A 10,615-nucleotide genomic window follows, 5' to 3' on the forward strand; every position below is an offset into this window, starting at 1 on the left:
CCAAAAAGGTTTTATACTTCACAGCAAATTTTAATGTGAAGATGGAGAGGTGTTAACTAACCATGCCGACAAGGTGTTAAAAGTTGTGTGCGTTAAGCATTGTTCGTTATTTGTGCATTTGCAGTTTGTGTATTATTTTGTTGTTTTGTTTTGGATATGGACAGCTTTGTCTGATGCAAATAAATTATTATATTGTTTGGTAACACTCAAGCAACATACAGCCCATGAAATAAAACTACAACAAATTAGACAGGCATATCCACACAGCGGGCTGTTATAGTTAGGCATACAGTATATGACGCCATTTTAAGTTACGGTAAACCAAAGTTGGTGTGGACAATACATATGGCTAGGATACAATCCTCCATATCAAAGTAGGCTATAGGGTCGGTTCTCGTACGGCAATCATTATAATGTGCAGTTTAGTCAAAAAAGATTTAATTTTCAATTCGAAATGTAAAGAAGGTGATTATCACTTTATCATGAAGGCAATCCTGCTTAAGTGTGCCTGATCTAACAAAGGTTGTCATAAAGACAAAACTGACGCCTTTTAAGCAAGGTTACTTGGGCGTATGTCAAGGAGGTGTCGAGAGATTTAAATGTCGACTCTTTATCACATAAATATTTAGGCGACATTCGAGATTGTATTTTATTGGTTGCTACAGCAAGGAATACTAGTGATGAACAGGTAACGAGCACAAATAACAGATAAGCCCAATAACAAGACTTATGTCCAAAACAGGCATCAGATTTTCCATTTTATAGCTTGGAAGGTTAGACAACGCTTTTTAGAAGAGAGCTTTACTTACACAATAAATGACATCAAACATAGTCATTACTTTCTAAAACCTCTACAGCTTGTTTCACCTTAAAGCGGGGATCATCAGAAGGTCCTTATTCAAACAGAATCAAATAAAGTTTTAACAAAATTCTATAAAAATAAAACTCAAATAAAATTCTATTTGAATAAGGACCTTCTGATGATCCCCCTTTTAGGGTGAAACAGGCTGTAGAGGTTTTAGAAAGTAATGACTATATTTGATGTAATTTGCTCTGCTTGGCTTTTTTTCTTGGCATAGAGCACTTTTTGTAGTATTAATAGTATTTATTGTTTAAACAATAAATATCATACATAGCCTGTAAGTTATTGTAAAATATACAGTGTTATCATAACCACAAAGCAGCCAATAAAAGACACTGTACTCAGAATAACGCCTAAATACTCATGCAACAAAGTGAGTCAAAACATAAATCGCACACCGCTGCAGGACGGACAGTTGGACACCTATTGGCCAAGCACCAAGTTATGGCGCCTAAAAATCGTAACTCCACATCAGCGACATGACAAGCAACAACACGAAAACATAAATTCTAACAATGCCAACAATACTCAGTATGAATTGAGGTTGTAAAAAAAGGCAGTTTCGACCTCATGCCATAGCTGCTCTCATGGTGATCAAAAATGACTTTTGAAAATTGTACACCAGCAAAACAATTGCCAGACGGGTCTTTGTCGCTCCAACACCAGTGGTATTGGTACAGACAATGCGTAGCTCACTTCCAAAAGTGAACGTAACTTCAGAAGAGTTAAAGTGCAATTTCACAACTCACAGGGTCGTTCATAACGCAATGTAACGTTATTAAACCAATCTTCACTTCCCTTCGATCGTTATACATGCGTTTGCAACGACCTACACAAGGAACAATGCTCTGCAAACCATCAACTGAACATATTTCCAAGTTGCAAACCAACAAAGTGTCTTCTCAACGGCGTCGGTAAGCACGAGAAATTCTCCAAGAATTCGGTTCTTCATAACGATTGTATAACGGTTCAAGTCTAAGCTGTTTCTTTTGCTTGCTTAACCTCGTTGGGTCACCAGTTTTGAAAAATTTAGGAGCAAACTCTACGAGCCACTTTGGGTCAATTGCAGTCACTTCTCGCATGTATTCTTTTGTAGTCAAGACGAGTTCGTGATAAACAATCCATTCAGGCTGCCTGTTAAACAAGGCACTGCTAGGATGAATATACACAACTTGCTGGTCCACAACGGTGCGATATCCTTCTTGGGGGTCTTTCTTAGCAGCGTTCCTGAAATAGCCACTGCATATGGCTTTTTGTATTTTGGCTGTGTTTTTTCCACAAGTTACAACGTCTAGTTTGTGGCGATCCATAATTCCAAGCATTTGTTTTCTGACATCTTGTGCTCTGCGTAATGTTCTCGCTTGGACAAAGTTTTCAAAACACCATGGATTACTGAACTTATTGTGCTTCCATGAGTTATAAACTGCAAGCAGTGTCAAATGGTCACCTTCATTCTGATGAAACTTAGCCTTCTTTTGATCAGCAAGAGCTTGTTTATCTTTGGGCCTGTAAAAAACATTCTGCACAGACAGCATAGACACAATGGTTAAGATTTCGTCACTGCATGATAAATGAACGGACATAATTAACATTTTGCAAAGCATTGGATCTAAAGGAAATTCTGCCATTCTTCTGCCCAAACGTGTCAGCAAACCTTCATCATCAAGGGCACTAAGCTGATAAAGTTGTTCCATTGCAATAACTAAAGTCTCCATGGGAGGTGGATCCATGAAGTCAAATGAAAGAAGATCATTGATTCCCATTGCTTTTAGAGACAAAACAATTGAAGCTAAATTTGTTCTTTGCAACTCAGGGACTGCAGTTGCTAACATTTCATCTCGGTATGCTCGCTCAGTATAAAGCCTGTAGCATTTTCCAGGGCCTGTTCTTCCGGCCCTTCCTGCTCTTTGCTTCGCCTGTGCTTGGGAAATTGGAGTGACAACAAGTTGATCTATTCCGGTTTTGCTGTTGTACACTTTCTGCTTCACAAAACCAGGATCTACTACATAATGGATACCATCAATCGTTAGTGAAGTTTCAGCAATGTTAGTTGCAATAACAACTTTCCTACTGCCTGGAGGAGCTGGATCAAAAATTCGAGTCTGCATCTCTGACGGAAGAGCCGAATAAACTGGAAGAATAATGAGTTCTGGAACATCAGGACCTAGTGATTTCATTCTTTCAAACAGAATTTCACATGCAGTGTCAATTTCCTCCTGACCTGTCAAAAATATTAGTACATCTCCAGGTGGTTCAGTCAGGTGGATTTGCATAACAGTTATCAAAGAAGCATCCAGATAATCTGGTTCTGGTTCTTTGGTGTACATAATTTCAACAGGAAATGTACGGCCAGGGATTGTGAAGATTGGAGCTCCGAAGAAATACTCCGAAAATTTCACAGCGTCTAAAGTAGCAGAAGTAACAATTAGCTTCAAATCTTTTCGTTTTTTGACAGTGCTTTTTAATAGTCCAAATAAAACATCAGTGTGAATTGTTCTCTCATGGGCTTCATCAAGCATAATCACTGAATACTGTGACAAGTCAAAGTCAATCAGGCATTCTCGCAACATCATTCCTTCTGTCATGTACTTGATTTTGGTTTCTTGACTAGTGCAATCTTCAAAACGAATCGTGTAACCCACTTCCTGTCCAAGCCTACAACCAAACTCTTCAGATACTCGTTTAGCTACTGACATCGCAGCTACTCTTCTCGGTTGAGTGCAACCTATTTTGCCACGTATTGTATAACCGACTTCTGCAATGTATTGGGTGATCTGTGTAGTTTTTCCAGAACCCGTTTCACCAATAACAATGAGCACTTGATTATCTTGTATAGCTTGGACCAATTGCTCTTTTAGTTTGAAAATGGGAAGACTATGCCTTTGTTCCATTATACTAAGCTCAGTTTTTCGTCCGTATGAAGCTTTGGTGCCACCAAAAGCCTGTTTTTTCCACTCCGGTATATCAGAAACTATTGTGCCAGTTCCAGCTTTGGCCTGAGACGTTCCTTGACCTTCCCTATTTGGCATTGGATCTGTCCAGCTCTTGTTCATTGCGGTGGGTTGCGTTTCTAACTCTGCTTCTCTCTGTTGTTGTTTGATTTCTCTTCTCTCCTTCGACAATGCACCTTGCATCATGGCAGCTTTGGACAACGATCCATCTGGATTCTTCACAATACGCACTGGACTGAGGTCAATGCTTTGCTTTGTATGGCCACTGAGAAAAGGTGGTTCTTCTTCAACCAATTCGATCTCTAAATCTTCATTGTCGCTGTCTGCTTTTGCCAAAACTCCTGTTTCTTCATCAAAGTCTAAAAGATCTGTTGCATCCATGCAACCAGCAGACATCATTTGCTTAATCTCCCAACGCTCCATATCTGAAACTTTATTTATCCGCTTTGGTGACGATGGTCCATCCATAACTGTAGCTTCGGGAAGAGCCATATCAACAGGACGATCAGGATTTCTACCCAGGGGTTCAGGGTTGGGTTCCTTAGTTTGAATCCGATGAGTTCTGTTAGGGTTAATGTCTTCACCAGTGTTTTGGTCCACATCTTTTATTGTTAAACTTAGTTTTTTTCCAGATACAGAAAGAATTTTTACCTTGCACCTTTGCCCTCTTTTAACGACATCTGAAACATTAATCACTCTTCCTTCATTTCGAAGTTCAGAAATATGAACTAATCCTTCTTGTTTTGTGTGAAAACCATGTAGCTGCACAAAGCATCCAAACTGCATAATCGAAGTAATTTTTCCATCATAAATATCACCTGGTTGTAATTCCTTTGAGCTTGAACTTTCATTTTGCTTTTCAGAGTACCGTGGTGAACGACTCCTTTGCTTCCTGTCTCTTCTACCAACATCTTCATACATATCTTTTTTCGATGAATAAAAAGATGCATCACGATCTGATCGAGTGTTTCTATTTCGATCTGATTGTGTTTGCCGGTCATTACGATCACGCCTGGAGCCAGAATCAAGATCACGTCTGGAACCAGAATCACGATCACGTCGGGAGCCAGAATCATGATCACGTTGGGAGCCAGAATCACGATCACGTCTGGAGTCAGAATCACGATCACGTCTAGAGTCAGATTCACGATCACGTCTGGAGCCAGAATCACGATAACTTCTAGGGTCAGAATCACGAACACATCTTGATTCACGACCGGAATCATGTCTTGACTTGGAATCACTATCATGTCTAGAAAAAGAGTCTTGTTTTGATTCTGCTTTATCATCTGCTTGTTTGGCAAAAAGTGCCTCAATATCCTTGATTGTATTTTTAGCATCACTGTCATCTTCAATAGAAAAAAGCTTTTCGTCTGTTTTGGGATTTCGTGTTACTGTTTGATTTGGTCTGCACAAAGCAGGAAAAGTTGCCTTGTATTTGTTTCTGGTATCATCTGGGTTAGAAGTATTCGATTCAATTGGGTCATTTTTTTCTGTTTCTTCCTGCTTTGTGTTGGAGTCAGGTAACATCCTATGGATGAGTGATAACAAATTTTTTGTAAAAGTTTCTGGAAAATCTGCACCATTCTTTTTCAGAGCCTTTGAAAATTTAGGAAATTTCTTGTGTTTTTTAGCAAGATTTATAATGAATTCTGCAAGATCTTTATCATTCAGTCCCAAATGATTATCAAGCTCTGTACATACTTTCGATACCAAAGATAAGTATTCCAACTTTTTCAACTCTTCCATTACATTAAAGGTATATATTTTTCAGATTGCTAGTAAAAATAAGGATCTACAAAATTAATAAATATTGTTAGTTTGCGTTCTGCTACAACAACAAATTGCTACATGACCGAATGATGTGATCCGTATACTGCAAAACACGATGATGGAGGACTCTAATGATGCGAGAACTGATGCCACTAGATTTGGTTATTTCTTGTGTAAGTTGTTGACGCTGCGTTGGTCAGAGGTATCGCTTGCACCTTGCAGTGCTAGTCTGGTGAAATTAAATTCCTAAAAAACGATAAATATACAAAAAAACGAGCTCGTTTTTTTTTTTTTTAAAGTTTTTTTACATCTCTAGCGGTGACCTTGTTTTCTTCATTTCACTTTTGCATGCGGCAATTAGTAATTCAAAAAAAAAGGGAACTTTTCCTTCTGCTTACTAGTAAATGTTTGTCACGTAACAAATCAAGCATGTGTTTGAAACTTTCTAAAAATGTATAAATACTTGAAAACATGGTCAGTTGGTCACCCTGTACACCATTGGTTGTCATTTCTCTGCCAACTAATGGGTTGTGATATGGACTATTTGGTGTCTATATTGCTAATAAGTTAACATGGAAACATTATAAAGAACAAGTTTGTGAAAAGGTTGCAAAAGTTTCTTGGACAATGGGCATTATTAAAACTGAGAAATTATGTGAATTCAGACACAATGACAACCTTAATTTACTCCCACCTGCAATGTTGCATTACCAGTTTGAGTAAAGCTTGCAACAAAGTTTTAAATTCTCTCAAACAATTGCACATAAGAATAATTACAAAAAGCGATTATCAAGCCAATACCAGTTCATCCTGTACAATAGAAATAAAAAAAAGTCACAAGCTCGTTTTACCGTTCGCATTTTGTCGCTTCTACCTTTTTCTCGACCGTTGCTATGTTGACGTGTATTGTTTTTTGTGTGATGGTCAGAAATAAAAACAACTGAACTGAACAAATGCAATTGACTGAGTTTCGCTTTTAGCAGCATGATCGTTGCTTACTTCACAGTGTAGGTTTAACGATTTGTTTTAGCTTGATGCTGGGAGTTCGCTGTGGCAATAGCAAACTCCACTAGTTTTCAAAACACAGTTCCAAGCCTCGAAATTCACGGCGGACATGTCCGCCGTCACAGCATGTGATGTCCGCGGGAAGTACCATTTAGATCGGTCATATTTGTCCGCCGAGAAATAACACAGGAACTAGCGATACAAATCGTCATTGCATAGCACGAACAATTGTTTCGAGAATATAATTTCCTGCGCATTCTAGCGCGCATCTAGAAAACGTGAATACTGTATCACTATCATATCAGTTAGTTTCATTCAAGCAGAAAAACTTCCGATTTTTACGTTGCTTCAACGATTGATGACATTGAATCAGCGTAACAAAGGTGAATTCTTCGCCAAGAATCAATGGGAGTACCAGTCCAGTAGCCTGCTTCTACACTGATCACGCGCAACTTAGTTCAAGTCTTACGTCACAACATCTAGCTTTGATCTCCGAGTAAAATTGATAAGACAAGGTTGGTTACAAAATTTGTTAAGCTTTGGTATTACAGTAAAAAAGAAAAGGCCCAGGGAAAATTCACTTTTGCTCACATGACACGCAAAAATGAACCTAAAGAAAAAAGCCTAGTGATAGTAGTGAAACTTTGCACAGCAGAAAATATTAGCGTTAGTGTAGAAGTTTTCCGACTCGTGCCCAGAGCATTATGACGTAAGAAGCCACACGACTAGGGATGGGCAATTCAGAATAATTCACTATTCCAGAATTATTCCGGAATACTAAATCGAATCCAGAATACCGAATCCTATTAACTTCTAGGCTCCAGCAACGCAAAAAGTAAAAAATTTCATGCAATGTTTATTTGCAAATTTAGACACAAAAGCAACACAATCAAAGTAGATGTTTATTGTAGTGCAACACATCAAGAGCTATGGCATTTCAAATGACTGCTAGACAAACGAGAGCCGTGTTGTCAGATGCTGCTGACACTAAAAAGTATGTAACTAAAATTTCACCAGCTATTTAAAACATCCTAAATAAATCGATTTCGCCTAAAATACACATGGTTTTTAAGACATAAGACACTGCCATCACGCATGTACGCAAACCTCTTGCAAATCGTTTTCTATACGAGCAGGGATTATTCGCTAAAAAGTTTAAAAAATTGAGTGGGGAAAACTTCACCAAAAAGTTGTCTGGTTCCAAAGTCAAAAAGCTTGGCATCAAAGACCTCTAAATTTCACCAGAACTTTTTAATTTGGTATCCTACTTTCCCATCTGGCAACGCTGAACGGGAGCGCAGCTTAGTTGCTGTCAAGCTCGTACTAGCAAAGCATCGCTCGAAAGAAGCTGATTGGCAAGTATGCTGAGATATTTCAGAGCCAACTCCTATAGCAGGAACATCTGCTCAATGTTGTTAACTTGTTACGCCACCAGTCAAACTATCGCAGAGTTGCATACGCACGTGAATTGAAAAAAAGCATTGCACGATTGTGCATGTGTACAAAGCGTGAAGAAAACTGCGCGCTTAGTTTCTTTGATTGCTCATGCGAGCAAGTGACGTAGAGATGCATGCGCCGTGCACGCACAACCACGTACAAAATGTTTTTGAAAGTGCAAATGGTGTCAGTGCAAAGAAAAAAGAGAGTAAACCACACTTTTTTCAGTTCACTCTCTCAAGCTGACAGCTTGCACAAAACATGCATATCTTTAAAACCGAATCTTATTACCCGGTTTTATTGCCGTTTTGGATTCGGATAGTTTAGGATCCGAATCCTTCTGGATTCGGTATTCTGAATTGCCCATCCTACACACGACCTCGTTCGGTGCAAGTTCAGTTATGCGGCGTATTAAGCAGCTACATGGCGCTTTGACTCTTCAAGCGCACGTCGTTGATCTGATGAAAGCCTTTCAGAGTGACTTCACTGAAATTTTAAAAAGCCTTCTAAACCTTAGCTATAGTTCTCAAATGGTAAAGAATTATCAAGATAAAGTGATTAAGGTTGACGATCAACGATAAAGCTGGTTTGTCCGCCGAGATAGCTGCTCAAACCAGACATGTTTGTCCGCCGTCAACGAAAACGAATTTCGAGGCCTGCAGTTCCCCAGTCATGTGCTATGACGAATGGTGTTGTAGTCAGTGAGTGGTTCTTTAATGTGGCTCTTTGGTTTAGCCCAATGCTGCTGGCTGTTGAGAGTCAACTGTCAGCAACAAGGGAGCCTTAGCTATCCAAAACACCCTTAACTTTGAAATAGAACTAATAACAGCAGACAACACCATCTCACTACTGGACCTCACCATAAAAATCGACAGAGACGGCAGAATCCACCTCAAGTTCTAGCAGAAAAAGCAAAGGCATAACTACTCCCACACTTTGACTCGGCCCTACCCACAAGCATTAAGAAAACTATATATATTCTTAAACGAAATACAGAGAAAAAGGAATAGATGTTTGTCACCTGATAAAGCAACACAACACCTGAGGGAATTCGAAAAGACAATCGAGGAAAACGGATACCCCAAGGACTTTCTTAAGCAACCACCCAGACGACAACGACACCGGCAAAGCAGACAAACCCCACAAACACCATACAACCCAATACTTTTCAAATTTCCTTATATGAGCGACGAGCGTCAACGCGGACTGTAAAGTAAGGAAAGTCTTGAAACAACTGGATTTACCAGTCCGCATATTTTGACGGTCACGGACCCTCCGAAACGCACTTCAAAAACCACAAAAATCCGAACCTTCCTGACTGCAAAACTGCCAACTACGGAACGACGACATGTGCACCACCAAGCACTATGTCTACAAGATCATATGCAAGAAATGCAGGGATAGCTACATGGGTATCACGATCCGCCAACTCCACTCCCGCCCTGGGTTTTTTTTTTCGCTGACACTTTTCGGTCATTTGTCCGAAATGACTTGAAAAAATTCGGTCATTTTTTATTTATTTCGGTCATTTTTTCTGAGGAAAATATTTCCTTTCAAGTAGCAGATACAAACCAAAATTTGCACTTCCTGACTAGCTACAACATAGGCGCCAACTTTTTATGCTGTATTGATACATAAAACAATAGATGAACTAGCGATCGGCAGCAGGACAACATTTTTTGAATGCAAACCGCAACAGCTTCGCGATGAATAATCACTAGAACGAGTAGGATGCTACAATTCCACACCAGACAAAATCTGTCATTTTTACATTGATTTAACGTCTGCAGACGTTGAATCAATGTAAAAATGACTGATTTTGCTGCCTGCGACATAGCAAAAATCTACCATTTTGTGTCGATTCAATGTCATCAGATGTTGAATGCATCCAAAATCAACATAATTTGCTACGTAGACGGAGCGTGCGTTTAGCTTTACGCGCTTGCAAACAGACTCGATGTTGCTTTCGAAAGTCGAAACCACTGCAGTGAATTGCCGCGGCAGTGAACCGCTCGCTGTGAAAATGAACTTGAACTCTCGGCACGACGTAAACACCAACCAACGCAACAAGGGCTGGTACAAACCGCATTGCGCACATGCAGAATAATCAACGAAAGAACGGACTCGCGCAAACTGCATGGCGCACACACGACCGTTGCCATAGAAACCTGATCAAAGGCGGGAATATGCGCATCTTTTGTTTCATCTGCAACACGAAAACAGGTCAACCATAAAGTTGAAAGCAGGTCAGTCATAAGTTGCGATATTGTAGTGAAAAGGGAGCTATAATCAACGTCTCTCCGTAACTATTTTTCAAGAGCTGTTTACGAATGTCAGCAACTTCTAAATTTATTCAAGGTGACGTGCTGTTGAATTGATGTAAACGTGAATGATTTTACCTTCAACAGGCACATTTTTAAGCGTATAATCAAGTTAGTACTTGCATTCCATTTTCAAGACATTGTCATTCCATTTACAGTATACCTTTTACTTTTTAGTAAACCTTTTCGTCTCTTATATTATGGTAATAAATCTAATTCGTTGCTAAATTTTATGTTGTGCTTAGCTTGAAGAGTCGCAGTCCATC

At 39.4% G+C, this 10,615-nt stretch overlaps 1 pseudogene; it reads right to left on the reverse strand.

Moving 5' to 3' along the window:
- Window positions 1-924: 924 nt before the first annotated feature.
- Window positions 925-5,562, reverse strand: LOC145770314 (ATP-dependent RNA helicase DHX8 pseudogene; annotated as a pseudogene).
- Between the last annotated feature and the right edge of the window lie 5,053 nt (window positions 5,563-10,615).

The sequence above is a fragment of the Aplidium turbinatum genome, chromosome 1, assembly GCF_918807975.1.
Source record: "Aplidium turbinatum chromosome 1, kaAplTurb1.1, whole genome shotgun sequence".
Lineage (NCBI taxonomy): Eukaryota > Metazoa > Chordata > Ascidiacea > Aplousobranchia > Polyclinidae > Aplidium > Aplidium turbinatum.